A 20,168-nucleotide genomic window follows, 5' to 3' on the forward strand; every position below is an offset into this window, starting at 1 on the left:
AAGAATTCTCGCCAGCCTGGGCAGAACAGCTAATTTGTAAACACAGGATGTTAACCCCATGTCTGCTTCCATGAAAGCAGTAAGTAGCCACACTGCCGATGTATTGCAGGATTTGTAACAGCTGACACTAAGAAATGTTTTTCTTTAAAGCTTATTATGCTGTTGCTTATCTTTTAGAGCAGAGAGGAAGTTCTAGGTTCAGGTCCGCTTTAAGCAACTGTTCAAGCGTTGCAAACTGAAATCTTATTATCCTGATTTTTATACAGAACAGATAACCCAACATTTACAAGTGTGTTAATGACTGATAAGCATTAGCTTTTTACAAAAATAACTTGATATTTAAATGGACAGATCCACATACGGAATTACATTCTCCAGAATACAGAGGACAGCATGATCTTAGTAATAAGGCAGGATATTTATATTTCATACATTTTTTTTTTCTGAATTAAGTGTCTCTTTAACCACTTCACCACTGAGGGGTTTTACCCCCTGACCACCAGAGCAATTTTCACCTTTCAGCGCTCCGTCCATTCATTCGTCTATAACTTTATTATTACTTATCGCAATGAAATGAACTATATCTTGTTTTTTCCGCCACCAATTAGGCTTTCTTTAGGTGGGACATTATGGCAAGAATTATTTTATTCTAAATGTGTTTTAATGGGGAAAATAGGAAAAAATGTGGGAAAAAATTATTATTTTCAGTTTTCGGCCATTATAGTTTTTAAATAATGCATGCTACTGTAATTAAAACCCATGAAATTTATTTGCCCGTTATTCCCGATTATAAAACCGTTTAAATTATGTCCCTATCACAATGTTTGGCCCCAATATTTTATTTGGAAATAAAGGTGCATTTTTTTCAGTTTTGCGTCCATCCCTAATTACAAGCCCGTAGTTTATAAAGTAACAGTGTTATACCCTCTTGACATAAATATTTAAAAAGTTCAGTCCCTAAGGTAACTATTTGTTTTTTTTTTTTATTGTATATATATATATATATTTTTTTTTAAATTACAAAAAATAAATAAATTGGGGAGTGTGGGAGGTAATGAGTTAATTTATTATGTAAAACAATTTATTTGTATGTGTAAAATGCATTAAGGTGTAGTTTACTATTTGGACACAAGATGGCCACAGTGAGTATGTTTACATGCGACCTGTAAGTGACCGGAAGGACGCTTACAGGAAGCAGTAGGAGGCTGGGAGACTCACAATGATCGCGCTGTTTCTGAAAGAAGCAGCAGATCATTGCGGGGGCTTAGATCAACGAACGGGAATGGATTTTCCCGTTCATTGATCTCCGGGCAAGCGGGCGGCGGCGTGCACGAGCGGCGGGTGCGCGCGCACGAGCGGCGGTAGCGCGGTCAGCGGCAGGAGCGCGGAAGGTACGGATTTCTCCGTCCCTGGTTTTTTAGGAGGGAAAAAAGTGACAGAGAAATTCGTACCGCCGGGGGTAAAGTGGTTAACTATGGGGATGGGGGGCTGCCATGTTTCTTTCCACACACGAGGCAGTGAGCACCAGCAGATCACAGTATGGATGGAAGCAGCAGATTTGGGCGCATGAGACAAGTGGACAAAAGGGCGCCCCATTCACTCCCATTATAAATATTGTTTAATGGGCGCCGAACAGGGAGGGGGCTATGCCGCGCAGGAGGAGATCTCAGCCCCTGGTGGGGCGATTTTCATCCTGTAAAGTGCTGTACGCGCAGCTAGCACTTTGCTAGCTGGGCGTAAAGCTTGATCGCCGCCGTACAGCTTGATCGCCGCCGCTCTGCGGCGATCGCCCGCACGCAGCGGCGCAAGAGGGCCCCCGCCAGAGCCCTGCGCTGCCCGGACCAATGAGTTCCGGGCGGCGCTATGGGCTGGATCGGAGACGTCTGACGTCAGGACGTCCATGACGTCATTCCGATCGTCGCCATGGCGACAGGAGAAGCCAATCAGGGGAGCGCGTTATATACGCGTTCCCCTGTTTGCTATTGTTGCCGGCGACGATCGAACTAGAGGGACACTTGCGCCCTCTAGTGGAGTTTCATGTAGCTACCACTCTGGTAGCTTTACATGAAACATAAAATTTATTTTTTTTTTAAATTGGATTTCTGCAATTTTTGCAGAAAAAATTAACCGCCAAGGAGGTTAACGTTTTACAAACGGCGCCCAGAGATTTTTAATGTTTTGTAACTGTGCTTGTGATGATTTACGTTTAGATAATGAGCCTGTGATGAATAACGTTTATAAAAATACTAAACATATGTATCCTATTTAATTAAAACATTATTTAACATTTTAACCCTTACTTTTTGTAAAACATTATTATTCACAAAATAAAGCGATCAGTACGTAACGTAAATTGCAATATATTTTTTACAATCACTATTTGTAAAACATTTCTAAAACATTATTATCCACCCCCAAAAATAATTTAAATTTTTTTATTTACATTTTTCATTTATTAATGTTTGTAAAACATTATTATCCATAGGGTGTCTTAGGTTTAGGCACCACCAGGGGGGTCTTAGGTTTAGGCACCACCAGGGGGGTCTTAGGTTTAGGCACCCCCAGGGGGGTCTTAGGTTTAGGTACCCCCAGGGGGGTCTTAGGTTTAGGTACCCCCAGGGGGGTCTTAGGTTTAGGCACCACCAGGGGGGTCTTAGGTTTAGGCACCACCAGGGGGTCTAGGGGTTAGGGATGGGTACAGGGAGGGTTCTATGTGAGAGTAGGGTTAGGTATAGTTTTAGTACAATTTTAATAATACTAATCAACAGTTATTATGAATGTACTTATATTAATATCATTGTTATAAACAATATTTTCACATTTTATTATAATAATAAATGATAAACCAAGATTATTCATAACAATATATAATTATAATGTTTAAACAAATAATACAGTTTTTTTAACAAATGTAATTATAAGTTTCAGTTTAGAAACAGGGAAGATTAACGTTTTAAGAATTGCCGATTTCATACACATTATTTAATGATTTATAAATTCTTAAAACACTATTTGTAAACGAAATTCTACACAATATTTTTATAAACGATAATACTGCTTATCATTTACACCACGCGCCCTTTTTTCCCGACGCCCTTTTTTGATGTACGCGTATGGATAGCATTCCGGGAATGCGGAAAAAGCTACGCGTGGCCAGTCCTGACGGGCCTGTCGGCAAAAACGAGACTAGCTGGCAGCGGGGGACCAGAGGATTAGTGAGTGGCTGCGAGGGCACAGGATTGCTGCAGGGGGCTGGTAGAAGCCCCAGGTGAGTATTACTCATTTTTTTTCTGGCTTAAGTGTCTTTTTAACTATGGGGATGGGGGGCTGCCATGTTTCTTTCCACACATGAGGCAGTGAGCACCAGCAGATCACAGTATGGATAGCTACTGAGAGGTATACCTTTGGTTACTAGCTCCATATAACTGTAGTGCAGCATTGGGGAAATCCATTTACTGTATATTCTGGTGTATAAGATTTTTTAACCCCTGAAAATCTTCTGAAAAGTCAGGGGTCGTCTTATATGCCAGGTGTCATTGATGCCGGGTGATACGCCCTATCCTGTTACCGACGCTCATATCTCGCTGCTGAGGACTGTAGTGAAGTAGCGCAGGCGCACATGTGTGAGAAGGAGGCAAATAGGATAGAAGGGGCGGGCCAGACGGGTGAAAGAGGCGTGTTTTATGGGCACAGCGCAATCTATTCTTCCATACAGCTCTGATAAACAGGTAGACAAGGAGAGCTGACCAATCCATTTAGGGAGAGGGAGAGCTGACCAATCCAACCAGCCAGTCGCCTATATACTGTTATATACTGGGTATCACATACAGTACAGCACCAGTATCTGTTCATACATAGCACCAGTATATGATATTTGGTGTGCGTTGGAAGAGGGGTAGTCTTATACGCGCAGTCGTCTTATATGCCGGAATATACGGTATATATGTTTTGTTTTATAAGTTCCCATATCCTTTAGTTTTTGCGTTTCTACGTACTGTGAATATCGCACTCTGCTCACACTATAGCCCCATATAGTCAATGGCGTACTGATGCCCAACTATCTACCCGGGTGATTGGCTGGTTTGGATTATTTTGACTGATTTCTTTGTTTCTGTCCGTACTCGGAAGCCCCCTGTATCTGATCCCCTTTCCCTCTCTATAGGAGAGTACATGAACCTGCAAGGCCCAATCCACATTCCAAATCTTTTTTTGATCGGAAGATGGTTTGTCAATGGATGAACAGTCAATCAGTTGTCCATACACTGTACATGATATCTGATTTTGTAAGATTTGTGCTGTCGATCGAACTGTTCAGGAAGTGAGTCATAATACCATCTCCCCCCCCCCCCCCCCCCTTTCTTCCACCAAGCTGATGATGCGCATGTTCAGATGCACTGAATACATTATTTTCTTTCCATACACTTAGCAATGTGAGTTGCTGTTGTATGATGTAAGGATAACGCATCATGATGCGATGAGAAGCACATACAGGTTATTTTGTGTTTGCTACTATGAAATATAAGGAAAGAAACAAAATTAAAGTGGGTGCTTATGGTATTGCTTTTTATCTAAATTCCTTCATGTATGCCCACCTTAAAGGATACCTGAACTGAGAGTGCCATATTTATTTCCTTTTAAAAATGCCAGTTGCCTGATGTCCTGATGATTTCTTTGGCTGCAGTAGTGTCTGGATTACACCCCTGAAACAAGCATTCAGCTAATCTTGTCAGAAACGCCTGATCTGCCTGCTTGTTTGGGGGCTATGGCTAAAAGTATTAGAGGCAGATGATCAGCATGGCAGCCAGGCAACTGGTATAGTTTACAAGGAAATTAATATGGCAGCCTCCATATCATTCTCAGTTTACGTGTCCTTTAAAGGACAACTGAAGTGAGAAGGAATTGGAGACTGCCATATTTATTTCCTTTTAAACAATACCAGTTGCCTGGCAGCCCTGCTTATCTATTTGTCTGCAATTGTGTCTGAATAACACCAGAAACCAGTATGCACCTAATAATGTCAGATACACCTGATCTGCATATGCTTGTTCAGGGCCTATGGTTAAAAGTATTAGAGGCAGAGGATCAGCGGGGCTACCAGGCAGTGCAGTTTCTAGGCTAAAATGCACCCAGGGCGAGGGTGTAAAAATTGCGCCCCCCCCCCCCCCCCCCGAAGCAAGGTATGGGTGCCCGCAGTGTAAGTTGGCCAGGTCTAGTTGCACTCAGTATAGATTCCCCCAGAATAGGTACCCCAGTATAGGTAGCCAGCTATAGGTCCCCCCTGTATAGGTAGCCAGGCATAGGTGAGCCAGTATAGTTGCCTCCGGTATAGGTTAGCCAGGTAGGTGCCTCCATTATAGGTAGCCAGTATAGTTGCCCACAGTATAGGTTAGATAGGCAGGCGTCCCTGGTATAAGTTAGATAGGTAGGTGTCCCCAGTACAGGTTAGCTAGGTGGGTGCCTCTAATATAGGTAGCCAGAATAGTTGCCCCCAGCATAGGTTAGATAGGTAGATGCCCCCAGTATAGGTTAGTTAGGTAGGTGCCTCCAATATAGGTAGCCAGTATAGTTGTCACCTGTATAGACTAGCTAGGTAGGTAGGTGCCCCCAATACAGGTTAGATAAGTTAATGCTCCCACTATAGGTTAGATAGGTAGCTGCCCCCCAGTATAGGTTAGGTAGGTGCCCCCCAGTATAGGTTAGATAGGTAGGTGCCCCCCAGTATAGGTTAGATTAGGTAGGTGCCCCCTAGTATAGGTTAGATTAGGTAGGTGCCCCCCAGGATAGGTTAGATAGGTAGGTGCCCCCCAGTATAGGTTAGATTAGGTAGGTGCCCCCCAGTATAGGTTAGATTAGGTAGGTGCCCCCCAGGATATGTTAGATAGGTAGGTGCCCCACAGGATAGGTTAGATAGGTAGGTGCCCCCAGTATAGGTTAGATTAGGTAGGTGCCCCCAGTATAGGTTAGATTAGGTAGGTGCCCCCCAGGATAGGTTAGATTAGGTAGGTGCCCCCCAGTATAGGTTAGATAGGTAGCTGCCCCCCAGTATAGGTTAAATAGGTAGGTGCCCCCCAATATAGGTTAGATAGGTAGCTGTCCCCCAGTATAGGTTAGATAGGTAGGTTCCCCCCAGTATAGGTTAGATTAGGTAGCTGCCCCCTCAGTATAGGTTAGATTAGGTAGCTGCCCCCCAGGTTAGATAGGTAGCTGCCCCCCAGTATAGGTTAGATAGGTAGCTGCCCCCCAGTATAGGTTAGATAGGTAGCTGCCCCCAGTATAGGTTAGATAGGTAGCTGCCCCCCAGTATAGGTTAGATTAGGTAGGTGCCCCCCAGTATAGGTTAGATTAGGTAGCTGCCCCCTCAGTATAGGTTAGATTAGGTAGCTGCCCCCCAGGTTAGATAGGTAGGTGCCCCCCAGTATAAGTTAGATAGGTAGCTGCCCCAGTATAGATTAGGTAGCTGCCCCCCAGTATAGGTTAGATTAGGTAGGTGCCCCCCAGTATAGGTTAGATTAGGTAGGTGCTCCCAGTATAGGTTAGATAGGTAGCTGCCACCCAGTATAGGTTAGATAGGTAGGTGTCCCCAGTATAGGTTAGATTAGGTAGGTGCCCCCAGTATAGGTTAGATAGGTAGCTGCCACCCAGTTTAGGTTAGATAGGTAGGTGCCCCCAGTATAGGTTAGATTAGGTAGGTGCCCCCCAGGATAGGTTAGATAGGTAGCTGCCACCCAGTTTAGGTTAGATAGGTAGGTGCCCCCCAGTATAGGTTAGATTAGGTAGGTGCCCCCCAGGATAGGTTAGATAGGTAGGTGCCCCCCAGGATAGGTTAGATAGGTAGGTGCCCCCAGTATAGGTTAATTAGGTAGGTGCCCTCCAGGATAGGTTAGATTAGGTAGGTGCCCTCCAGGATAGGTTAGATAGGTAGGTGCCCCCCAGGATAGGTTAGATAGGTAGCTGCCCCAGTATAGGTTAGGTAGATGCCCCCCATGATGGAACTGGGAGCCGCAGCCGCGGGGAGGGCAGCCCGACCTCTCCCTCCCTTCCTCTACCCGGGCCGCCCACCGTGCGATTCCCCCCTCGGAGTGCAGAGTAATGCAGCAGGGAAGCGCTATGCAAAACTACTCACTTCGCTGGCTCCAAGCGCTGCTCTCTCCCCCCCCCCTTCCCCCCCCCCCGAAGCAAGTTATGGGTGCCCGCAGTGTAGGTTAGCCAGGTTTAGTTGCACTCAGTATAGATTCCCCCAGAATAGGTACCCCAGTATAGGTAGCCAGCTATAGGTCCCCCCGGTATAGGTAGCCAGGCATAGGTGAGCCAGTATAGTTGCCTCCGGTATAGGTTAGCCAGGTAGGTGCCTCCAGCATAGGTAGCCAGTATAGTTGCCCACAGTATAGGTTAGATAGGCAGGCGTCCCCGGTATTAGTTAGATAGGTAGGTGTCCCCAGTACAGGTTAGCTAGGTGGGTGCCTCTAATATAGGTAGCCAGAATAGATGCCCCCAGCATAGGTTAGATAGGTAGATGCCCCCAGTATAGGTTAGTTAGGTAGGTGCCTCCAATATAGGTAGCCAGTATAGTTGTCACCTGTATAGACTAGCTAGGTAGGTAGGTGCCCCCAATACACGTTAGATAAGTTAATGCTCCCACTATAGGTTAGATAGGTAGCTGCCCCCCAGTATAGGTTAGGTAGGTGCCCCCCAGTATATGTTAGATAGGTAGGTGCCCCCCAATATAGGTTAGATAGGTAGCTGTCCCCCAGTATAGGTTAGATAGGTAGGTTCCCCCCAGTATAGGTTAGATTAGGTAGCTGCCCCCTCAGTATAGGTTAGATTAGGAAGCTGCCCCCCAGGTTAGATAGGTAGCTGCCCCCCAGTATAGGTTAGGTAGGTGCCCCCAGTATAGGTTAGATAGGTAGCTGCCCCCCAGTATAGGTTAGATAGGTAGCTGCCCCCCAGTATAGGTTAGATAGGTAGCTGCCCCCAGTATAGGTTAGATAGGTAGCTGCCCCCCAGTATAGGTTAGATTAGGTAGGTGCCCCCCAGTATAGGTTAGATTAGGTAGCTGCCCCCTCAGTATAGATTAGATTAGGTAGCTGCCCCCCAGGTTAGATAGGTAGGTGCCCCCCAGTATAAGTTAGATAGGTAGCTGCCCCAGTATAGATTAGGTAGCTGCCCCCCCAGTATAGGTTAGATTATGTAGGTGCCCCCCAGTATAGGTTCAATTAGGTAGGTGCCCCCCAGTATAGGTTAGATTAGGTAGGTGCCTCCAGTATAGGTCAGATAGGTAGCTGCCCCCCAGTATAGGTTAGATAGGTAGCTGCCCCCCAGTATAGGTTAGATTAGGTAGGTGCCCCCCAGTATAGGTTAGATTAGGTAGCTGCCCCTTCAGTATAGGTTAGATTAGGTAGCTGCCCCCGAGGTTAAATAGGTAGGTGCCCCCCAGTATAGGTTAGATAGGTAGCTGCCCCCCAGTATAGGTTAGATTAGATAGGTGCCCTCCAGTATAGGTTAGATTAGGTAGGTGCCCCCCAGGATAGGTTAGATAGGTAGCTGCCACCCAGTTTAGGTTAGATAGGCAGGTGCCCCCCAGTATAGGTTAGATTAGGTAGGTGCCCCCCAGTATAGGTTAGATTAGGTAGGTGCCCCCCAGGATAGGTTAGATAGGTAGCTGCCACCCAGTTTAGGTTAGATAGGTAGGTGCCCCCCAGTATAGGTTAGATTAGGTAGGTGCCCCCCAGTATAGGTTAGATTAGGTAGGTGCCCCCCAGGATAGGTTAGATAGGTAGGTGCCCCCCAGGATAGGTTAGATAGGTAGGTGCCCCCAGTATATGTTAGATTAGGTAGGTGCCCCCAGTATAGGTTAGATTAGGTAGGTGCCCCCCAGGATAGGTTAGATTAGGTAGGTGCCCCCCAGTATAGGTTAGATAGGTAGCTGCCCCCAGTATATGTTAGATAGGTAGGTGCCCCCCAATATAGGTTAGATAGGTAGCTGTCCCCCAGTATAGGTTAGATAGGTAGGTTCCTCCCAGTATAGGTTAGATTAGGTAGCTGCCCCCTCAGTATAGGTTAGATTAGGTAGCTGCCCCCCAGGTTAGATAGGTAGCTGCCCCCCAGTATAGGTTAGATAGGTAGCTGCCCCCCAGTATAGGTTAGATTAGGTAGGTGCCCCCCAGTATAGGTTAGATTAGGTAGCTCCCAGGTTAGATAGGTAGGTGCCCCCCAGTATAAGTTAGATAGGTAGCTGCCCCAGTATAGATTAGGTAGCTGCCCCCCCCCCAGTATAGGTTAGATTAGGTAGGTACCCCCCAGTATAGGTTCGATTAGGTAGGTGCCCCCCAGTATAGGTTAGATTAGGTAGGTGCCCCCAGTATAGGTTTGATTAGGTAGGTGCCCCCCAGTATAGGTTAGATTAGGTAGGTGCCCCCCAGTATAGGTTAGATTAGGTAGCTGCCCCCTCAGTATAGGTTAGATTAGGTAGCTGCCCCCAAGGTTAGATAGGTAGGTGCCCCCCAGTATAGGTTAGATAGGTAGCTGCCCCAGTATAGATTAGGTAGCTGCCCCCCAGTATAGGTTAGATTAGGTAGGTGCCCCCCAGTATAGGTTAGATTAGGTAGGTGCCCCCAGTATAGGTTAGATTAGGTAGGTGCCCCCAGTATAGGTTAGATAGGTAGCTGCCACCCAGTATAGGTTAGATAGGTAGGTGCCCCCAGTATAGGTTAGATTAGGTAGGTGCCCCCAGTATAGGTTAGATACGTAGCTGCCACCCAGTTTAGGTTAGATAGGTAGGTGCCCCCAGTATAGGTTAGATTAGGTAGGTGCCCCCCAGTATAGGTTAGATTAGGTAGGTGCCCCCCAGGATAGGTTAGATAGGTAGCTGCCACCCAGTTTAGGTTAGATAGGTAGGTGCCCCCCAGTATAGGTTAGATTAGGTAGGTGCCCCCCAGTATAGGTTAGATTAGGTAGGTGCCCCCCAGTATAGGTTAGATTAGGTAGGTGCCCCCCAGGATAGGTTAGATAGGTAGGTGCCCCCCAGGATAGGTTAGATTAGGTAGGTGCCCCCAGTATAGGTTAGATTAGGTAGGTGCCCCCAGTATAGGTTAGATACGTAGCTGCCACCCAGTTTAGGTTAGATAGGTAGGTGCCCCCAGTATAGGTTAGATTAGGTAGGTGCCCCCCAGTATAGGTTAGATTAGGTAGGTGCCCCCCAGTATAGGTTAGATTAGGTAGGTGCCACCCAGGATAGGTTAGACTAGGTAGGTGCCCCCCAGGATAGGTTAGATAGGTAGGTGCCCCCCAGGATAGGTTAGATAGTTAGCTGCCACCCAGTTTTTGTTAGATAGGTAGGTGCCCCCCAGTATAGGTTAGATTAGGTAGGTGCCCCCAGGATAGGTTAGATAGGTAGGTGCCCCCCAGGATAGGTTAGATAGGTAGGTGCCCCCAGTATAGGTTAGATTAGGTAGGTGCCCCCAGTATAGGTTAGATACGTAGCTGCCACCCAGTTTAGGTTAGATAGGTAGGTGCCCCCAGTATAGGTTAGATTAGGTAGGTGCCCCCCAGTATAGGTTAGATTAGGTAGGTGCCCCCCAGTATAGGTTAGATTAGGTAGGTGCCCCCCAGTATAGGTTAGATTAGGTAGGTGCCCCCCAGGATAGGTTAGATAGGTAGGTGCCCCCCAGGATAGGTTAGATTAGGTAGGTGCCCCCAGTATAGGTTAGATTAGGTAGGTGCCCCCAGTATAGGTTAGATTAGGTAGGTGCCCCCAGGATAGGTTAGATAGGTAGGTGCCCCCCAGGATAGGTTAGATAGGTAGCTGCCCCAGTATAGGTTAGGTAGGTGCCTACCATGATGGAGGGGGGAGCCGCAGCCGCTGTGGAGGGCAGCCCGACCTCTCCCTCCCTTCCTCTACCCGGGCCGCCCTCCGTGCGATCCCCCCTCGGAGTGCAGAGTAATGCAGCAGGGAAGCTCTATGCAAAACTACTCACCTCGCTGGCTCCAAGCGCTGCTCTCTCGCCGCCAGTCTCCTCTCTACCTACAGGCTTATACATACACACGCTGCTAAACAGGAAGCAGCGTGTGTGTGTATCAGCGTGTAGGCAGAGAGGAGACTGGCGGCGAGAGAGCAGCGCTTGGAGCCAGCGGGGTGAGTAGTTTTGCATAGCGCTTCCCTGCTGCATTACTCTGCACTCCGAGGGGGGATCGCACGGAGGGCGGCCCGGGGAGAGGAAGGGAGGGAGAGGTCGGGCTGCCCTCCCCGCGGCTGCAGCTCCCCCTCCATCACAGCGCCCCCCTCCCAGCAGCGCCCCAGGCGGCGGCATGCCCCACACGGTCGTAGAAACGGCCATGCTACCAGGTAACTGGTATTGCTTAAAAGGAAATAAATATGGCAGCCTTCATATCCCTCTCACTTCATTTGTCCTTTAAGTACAGCTACCAAACGGTGTCACAAGTACCTCGGCTATCCTCCAGATACCTTACTGTGATCCAGCTGTCTCTGGCCCACACAGGATAGAGGCCTGACTTGAAGCTCCGCCCATCCCTTCCTGCCACATCCAACCCCATGACAGGCTTATATTGTAGAATGGCTGAATGTGAAAGGGGGAAAAAGCAGCTTCTATTATTGGATGTGATCCTGACTGATATTAGTTGGACTTTTGTGTACTCAGCCTGTTCAGGCCCATTTTTATGTTATTAGCAGAACATGATTTTAAAATATGCATAAAACCAGTTTTCATAAAAATAGTTGCTGCACTAATTCTCGTTTCCCAAGCTCCTCAGGAACCACCAGCTGCCAGCTCACTCAGGCCTCTTTCACATGGGCGGCTGAACTGCACATTTGCGTTTGTGGTTCTGCTGCCTATCGGCTGAGATTCGTGCAGCACCCAGATGCCATGCACCCAAATGGCAGCATTAGTAACCACACATCGGTGGCTAGTACAAGGTGCAGTTAGGCCTAGGGACCACTAGAGAGCAGCATTTTGGAATCACCTAGTGCTAAATTAATGAAAGTCAATGGAGGGCATGCCACAGTAGCGACTGCGATTTTCCAAAATCCCAATCGCTGCAGCATTTGCACTTGTATATAGGATCGCTGCAAAGTCGCTTTTCAACCACCATACAGAACAATTTTGTGGTCCTTTACTGCCAAATCTATGGAAATCCCAAATCACTATGGAAATCGCAATCACTGTACAAATTGTACAGGGCAGTAGGGGAGAGACCGGTACTAGATGTCAGCTGGCAGTGTGGCCCCGAGTCATTGCTACTCATAAAATGTGCACACCAGAAAGGACATCCATATAGGTGAAGACAGACATAGTGGCACTGGATCAGACAGACGGGTACATTTATTGTGGTTTGGGGTACAGACAATGTAGTATATGTAGGCATACAATGCCCAGCACACACCGTCACCCACCTTTGTCGCCTAGAATGGTATGTCTTTAATATGAACAACATGTGTTTACAGTTGTCACCTTTTGCACTTGGAATAAATATTTGACAGCAGTGCCGGTCTCCTCTCCTCTCTCTCCCTCTTCTATGCAGCACAATACTGTTACTATTGACCAGAGCACGCAGTCTTAGCCACATAGTGCATGCTACATTGTGGGTCCTGCCAATTAAGCTCCTCGCTCAAGTACAATTCTTTTTGCTACAGTGCCAACCTAACAACCTTTCCACCTTTAAACTTCCAGACAATGTAGTATAAAGTGGGAGGGGTAAGAGCAGGGGTCGAGTCCTGCGTGGACGCGGGTGAACGGCGTCCACCCACTTTTTCTTCAGCGTGGACGCCGTTCACCCTGGCTTGTGTGGAGGGGAGCAGAGCAGAGAAGGCGAGCTATGGGGACAGCGGGGATGGGCGGACATCCCCCCCCCCCCCCCCCATCCCTCACCTTCATGCTCCCCTTCCTGCCTCTCCCCTCCAGTGTTGTGAAGTGTCGGGCCCGGCGGAAAAAGTGGGCAGAGACTTACCGCCTTCTTCCGGCCGCAAGGGACGCTCCGCTCTGTGTGCGGCTAGAAGACCAGACTAGCCGCACACAGAGCAGAGCGTCCCTTGCAACTGGAACGCGGTAAGTCTCCGCCCACTTTCGCCGCCGGGCCCGACACTTCACAACACTGGAGGGGAGAGGCAGGAAGGGGAGCACGAAGGTGAGGGATGGGGGGGGGGGAGATGTCCGCCCATCCCCGCTGTCCCCATAGCTCTCCTTCTCTGCGCTGCTCCCCTCCTGCTGGGGGCAAACCTGGCTACCTGGGCACATATCCCACTGGCTATATATACTGGGCACATATCCCACTGGCTATATATACTGGGCACATTTACCCATGCCTATATATACTGGGCACATATACCCCTGGCTATATATACTGGGCACATATACCCCTGACTACATATACTGGGGACATATCCCACTGGCTACATATACTGGGCACATATACCCCTGCCTATATATACTGGGCACATATACCCCTGGCTATATATACTGGGCACATATACCCCTGACTACATATACCGGGGACACATCCCACTGGCTACATATACTGGGCACATATATCCCTGGCTACATATACTGGGGACTACTATACTCAGGGCTGGTTCTACCGCCGTGCGGCCCGTGCCGCCGCCCTGAGCGCTGCTGGGAGGGGGGTGCTGTGATGGAGGGGGGAGCCGCAGCCACGGGGAGGGCAGCCCGACCTCTGTCTCCCTTCCACTCCCCGGGCCGCCCTCCGTGCGATCTCCCCTCGGACTGCAGAGTAATGCAGCAGGGAAGCGCTATAGAAAACTACTCACCTCCCTGGTTCCGATCGCTGCTCTCTCGCCGCCAGTCTCATCTTTCCATAGACGCTGATACACACACACACTGCTTCCGGCTAAATAGGAAGCAGCGTGTGTGTGTATCAGCGTCTATGCAGAGAGAGGAGACTGGCGGCGAGAGAGCAGCGATCGGAACCAGGGAGGTGAGTAGTTTTCTATAGCGCTTCCCTGCTGCATTACTCTGCAGTCCGAGGAGAAATCACACGGAGGGCGGCCCGGGGAGTGGAAGGGAGGGAGAGGTCGGGCTGCCCTCCCCGCGGTTGCGGCTCCCCTCTCCATCATGGCGGGCACCTACCTAACCTATATTGGGGCAGCTACCTATCTAACCTATCCTGGGGGGCAGCTACCTATCTAACCTATCCTGGGGGGCACCTACCTAATCTAACCTATCCTGGGGGGCACCTACCTAATCTAACCTATACTGGGGCAGCTACCTATCTAACCTATCCTGGGGGGCACCTACCTATCTAACCTATCCTGGGGGGCACCTACCTATCTAACCTATCCTGGGAGGCACCTACCTATCTGACCTATCCTGGGGGGCACCTACCTATCTAACCTATACTGAGGGGCAGCTACCTATCTAACCTATACTGGGGGGCACCTACCTAATCTAACCTATACTGGGGGGCACCTACCTAATCTAACCTATACTGGGGGGCACCTACCTAATCTAACCTATACTGGGGCAGCTACCTATCTAACCTATCCTGGGGGGCACCTACCTATCTAACCTATCCTGGGGGGCACCTACCTATCTAACCTATCCTGGGGGGCACCTACCTATCTAACCTATACTGAGGGGCAGCTACCTATCATCTAACCTATACTGGGGGGCAGCTACCTAATCTAACCTATACTGGGGGGCAGCTACCTAATCTAACCTATACTGGGGGGCAGCTATCTAACCTATACTGGGGGCAGCTACCTATCTAACCTATACTGGGGGCACCTACCTATCTAACCTATACTGGGGGCAGCTACCTATCTAACCTATACTGGGGGGCAGCTACCTATCTAACCTATACTGTGGGGCACCTACCTAACCTATACTGGGGGGCAGCTACCTATCTAACCTGGGGGGCTGCTACCTAATCTAACCTATACTGAGGGGGCAGCTACCTAATCTAACCTATAGGGCAGCTACCTAATCTAACCTATACTGAGGGGGCAGCTACCTAATCGAACCTATACAGGGGGGCACCTACCTATCTAACCTATACTGGGGGGCAGCTACCTATCTAACCTATAGTGGGAGCATTAACTTATCTAACCTGTATTGGGGGCACCTACCTACCTAGCTAGCCTATACAGGTTACAACTATACTGGCTACCTATATTGGAGGCACCTACCTAATTAAAGGGAAGGTGCCCTCGCCGCCGCTCCGCAGGCTCCCGGTGGCCGACCCGACCTGGCCAGGCCGGCTGCCAGGTCGGGCTCTTCTGCGCTCCAAGGCCCGGCACTTCTGCGTCCCACGTCGGCGCGCTGACGTCATCGGACGTCCTCCGGGCTGTACTGCGCAGGCGCAGTAGTTCTGCGCCTGCGCAGTTCCACCCGGCGGACGTCCGATGACGTCAGCGCGCCGGCGTGGGACGCAGAAGTGCCGGGCCTTGGAGCGCAGAAGAGCCCGACCTGGCAGCCGGCCTGGCCAGGTCGGATCGGCCACCGGAGACCATTGGGAGCCTGCGGAGCGGCGGCGAGGGCACCTCCTGCCACGGGCTGGAGGAAGCCCCAGGTAAGTGGAAATTGATTTTTATTTTTTAGCCACCCTCCCTGAACCTTCCCTTTAACCTATACTGGGGGCATCTACCTATCTAACCTATGCTGGGGGCAACTATTCTGGCTACCTATATTAGAGGCACCCACCTAGCTAACCTGTACTGGGGGCACCTACTACCTATCTAATTTATACCAAGGACGCCTGCCTATCTAACCTATACTGGGGGCAACTATACTGGCTACCTATACTGGAGGCACCTACCTGGCTAACCTATCCCGGAGGCAACTTTGCTGGCTCACCTATGCCTGGCTACCTATACTGGGGGGGGACCTATAGCTGGCTACCTATACTGGGGTACCTATTCTGGGGGAATCTATACTGAGTGCAACTATACCTGGCTAACCTATACTGCGGGCACCCATACCTTGCAGCGGGGGGGGGGGGGGGGCAATTTTTACACCCTCGCCCTGGGTGCATTTTAGCCTAGAAACTGCACTGACTATACTCATGGCTACTTATACTGGGGACACCTGTAGACCTGGCTACCTGTGGGTACCTATTTTGGGGGAACTGCTGTCAGATTATCTGCATTTTTGTGGAACCGCTGTTATGTATTTTGCGGAACAGCTGCCAGATTATGTGTATGTTAGGGGAATGGCTGCTGCCAGATTACGTGTATTTTGGGGAACTGCTGCCAGATTGTGTATGTTTGAGGGACCACTACTGCCAGATTATATGTCCTTTGGGTGTTACGTGTATTTTGGGTGATCCGCTGCCAGGTTTCTCGTATTTTGGGGAACTGCTTCCAAATTATGTGTATGTTGGTGGAACTGCTGCTGCCACATTGTCTATTTTGGAGGAACCACTTCCATATTATCTGTATCTTTTTGGCTGAAATGTTGTCAGATTACATCTATTTTTGGGGGATACACTACGGCAGAGCTCAAACTTCCTCGGCAGACCTTTTACATCACTGCTAAGGTCATGTATATTTGGCCCCACCCATGACCACGCCCACAGTGTGCTTGACCACGCCCATTTTTGGGTGCGCCGCGCAGGAGTTCTCCAAATGAGTCCACTCACTTCTTTTCCCAGGACTAGACCCCTGGGTAAGAGGATCCTGACAGCTCTTCAGAAGCTACACTTTAGCCTCTGAAAAAGTGTGTAACCATAAAACGGCTATCAGGCTCCTCCTACCCCCCACTGCATACCACGTTGTCTGTACCTATGAACCACAATAAAAGTACCCTTTGTCTGATCCAGTGCGGCTATATCTGTCTTCAACTGTACAAACTGCTTGCTTTAAATTCATAATCGCTTAAAGCCAATGGGTACCGGTTTTAAAAACAAAAAGTTAGATACTCACCTAAGGAGAGGGAAGGCTCGGTCCTAATGAGCCTTCCCTCTCCTCTCCTGGTGCTGCGCTGGCTCCCCCGTTTGCGTCCGCCGCCGCAGGGACTTCGGAGGTCTTCGGGAGCACTCGGGCTTCCGAAGACGGGCCGCTCCATACTACGTACGCGCGAGCGCGTCATAGAGGGCGCTCGCGCATGCGTAGTAAGGAGCGGCCGCGTCATTGGGAGCCCGAGTGCTCCCGAAGCCTTCCGAAAGCTCCATTCGGCATGCGGAAGTGGCAGTATTTGACCGAACTGGTCGAATACTGCCACGGGGGATCCTGCGCGGGACCGGGCACCGGGAGAGGAGAGGGAAGGCTCATTAGGACCGAGCCTTCCCTCTCCTTAGGTGAGTATCTGACTTTTTGTTTTTAAAACAGGTAAACATTCACTTTAAGAAACACCAGAAAACACTCTGAAAAAATGCAGCAATCACTCTGAAAAAAATCGCTACCAAAAGCGCTCAGCAATTGGTGCTTTCTAGTGGATCCCAGCCCTGAGGCCTGCTGGGACGTACTACAGATAGCTGATCACTGTCGCTCAACGTTTTTGCTACTGTTTTGTAGAGCGTTTTCAACAGCAATTCCCCGCCTTTTTGTAGCGGTTTTATTTTATTGCTGTCAATAGCAAAAGCCATTGCAATTAACAATTAAAAGTTCTGCAAGGGATTTTGGGTAGCAGTTTGGTGGTTTCTGGGTCGTACAAGAGCTGTAAAATCGCTATGTATAGAGTTTGAAATTTGGCTTTAACCCTCCTGGCGGTTTATCAAAATCCGCCAGGGGGCAGCAAAGCCGTGTTTTTTTTTTAAAAAAATTCTCGCTACATGATAGCCGCTGCTCAGCGGCATCCTCCCAGCCCCTCCGATCGGAGATGAGGAGATCCCGTTCAAAGAACGGGATCTCCTGGAGGGCTTCCCCCGCCATGGTGACGGGCGGGATGACGTCACTGACATCATCGACGTCGTGACGTCAAAGGGGACTCCGATCCACCCCACAGCGCTGCCTGGCACTGATTGGCCAGGCAGCGCACGGGGTCTGGGGGGGGGGGGGGGGCTGCGGCGCGACGGATTGCGCCGGATCGTCGGGTAGCAGCGGCGATCAGATTGCAAACGCAGCTAGCAAAGTGGTAGCTGAGTGTAGCAAAAAAAAATTATGCAAATCGGCCCAGCCGGCCTGAGCGGTGCCTTCCGGCGGCATAGCCCGAGCTCAGCTCGGGCTTACCGCCAGGAAGGTTAAGAAACACCACAGCTGTGAAACAGCCCTCATCCAAGTCTGCAACGATCTGCTCATGGCAAGGGACAGAGGGGAATGCTCCATCCTAATCCTGTTGCATCTCTCAGCGGCTTTTGATACAGTTGACCATGAAATCCTGCTTAACAGACTGCAGAAGTACTGTGGCATCAGTGGATCAGTCCTCCAGTGGTTCAGATTATTCCTTACTGACAGAACACAGAGAGTGTCCTTAGGTCCTATAATGTCCAAACCTGCACCTCTACAATTCGGAGTGCCACAAGGATCAATCCTATCCCTTCTGCTGTTTGCAATCTACATGTTGCCACTCGGTACACTTATCCTACGTCATGGCCTGACGTACCACTGCTACGCCGATGACACACAGCTATACCTGTGCTTCAAACCTGGTGGAACAGACCCTACCCCAAAAATAAACTCTTGCTTAGCTGAGCTACAGGCATGGATGAATGATAACTGGTTGAAACTGAATGCTGACAAAACTGAGGTCCTGTTTGTCCAAAGCCAGCACTCGCCATCAAAACGGCTCTATCCTAAAGCAACACCAATCAGGATTGGGAATTCAGACATAAACAGCTCCAACCTTGTGCGCAGCCTTGGCGTGCTAATGGATGGGGAATTGAGTTTCAGAAACCAAATTTCATCTGTAGATAAATCTTCCTTCTTTCATCTGAAGAACATTGCAAAGATTAAACATCTGATTCCCCCAGAGGATCTTCCAACCCTAGTCCACGCCTTCATCACATCACGGCTGGACTACTGCAATGCCCTTTATGCTGGCCTCCCCAAAAAGGACCTGCGTCGCCTGCAATTAGTGCAGAATGCTGCTGCCAGATTGCTAACAAATCAGCCTCGCCACTGTCACATTACACCGATCCTTCGCTCACTGCACTGGCTACCAGTAGAATGGAGAATACTCTTCAAGATTGGACTGCTGACATTCAAATCCCTGCACAATCTGGGCCCTGGATACATGAAGGACCTGCTGAAGCTGCACCACACCTCTCACAACCTCAGATCAGCAAGTTCTATAAACTTGGTCACTCCCTGAGTGCACCTCAAAAAATCTGGAGATAGAGCCTTCTGTCATGCTGCCCCTATTCTTTGGACTCCCTGCCACACCCAGTAAAGACAGCACCATCCCTGGAGCTATTCAAATCCAGACTGAAAAGCCACCTGTTTAGCCTGGCATTTCCAGACTTATAAAATTCTTCCTCTGTACCACGATGGTCGGAGCCATGCTTATGCGCTTTGAGTCCCATGGGAGAAAAGCGCTCTACAAATGTTATTTGTTGTTGTTGTTGAAAAGTGATTTTGCTGCAATCCTATACTTAACATTAAATCATGATCGCTAGCAAAATGCTGGCAAATGAGGCAAAGCCAAATTGCAAATTTAGCCAAATCGCAATTATTTCAGTTGGCTCACCTCCTACCACTTTCATTGGCAGTGATTTTTAGAATTGCCGGCAATTCCTAGAATGACCTAACTGTGTAACAGAAAACCATTACATGTAACATCTAGGAGGTGGCTGCAGCCCACTCAGATGTGTATGTGGAGGGGACCCCTCACTACCTTTGCCTGACACTTACACTGCAAGTGCCTGCCACCAGATCCATGGGAGCAGCAGGCACTGGATCTATCTCTGTCCACTGCCTGTGTGGAAGAGGCCTAAATCAGTCTCTTCCTTTTAATCCCATAGGCATGCAGGGGGAAGAGTTATTGCTTCATCAGCTGAAGCCACACCTCTCTGCTGACGGCCTATCATGGCTCAGTCGCTAGTAGAAAGGTGTGGCTTCAGACTAACTAAGAGATTAAATGAACAGGCAGCTGGGGGTTGATGAGGAGGCCATGATTATTAATGAATTGGTGCAGAAGTTTTTTTTTCATTTAGCAAAAGAAAGCAAAAATAGTGTTCTATCAAATGGATATAAACGAACTGTGCCAGGACTGGGGCTTTAAGCGACTGAAAGGTTGTGGATTTTGCTGGCGGACTGCCAGAGACCA

The sequence above is a fragment of the Hyperolius riggenbachi genome, chromosome 3 (assembly GCF_040937935.1).
Source record: "Hyperolius riggenbachi isolate aHypRig1 chromosome 3, aHypRig1.pri, whole genome shotgun sequence".
Taxonomy (NCBI): Eukaryota; Metazoa; Chordata; class Amphibia; order Anura; family Hyperoliidae; genus Hyperolius; species Hyperolius riggenbachi.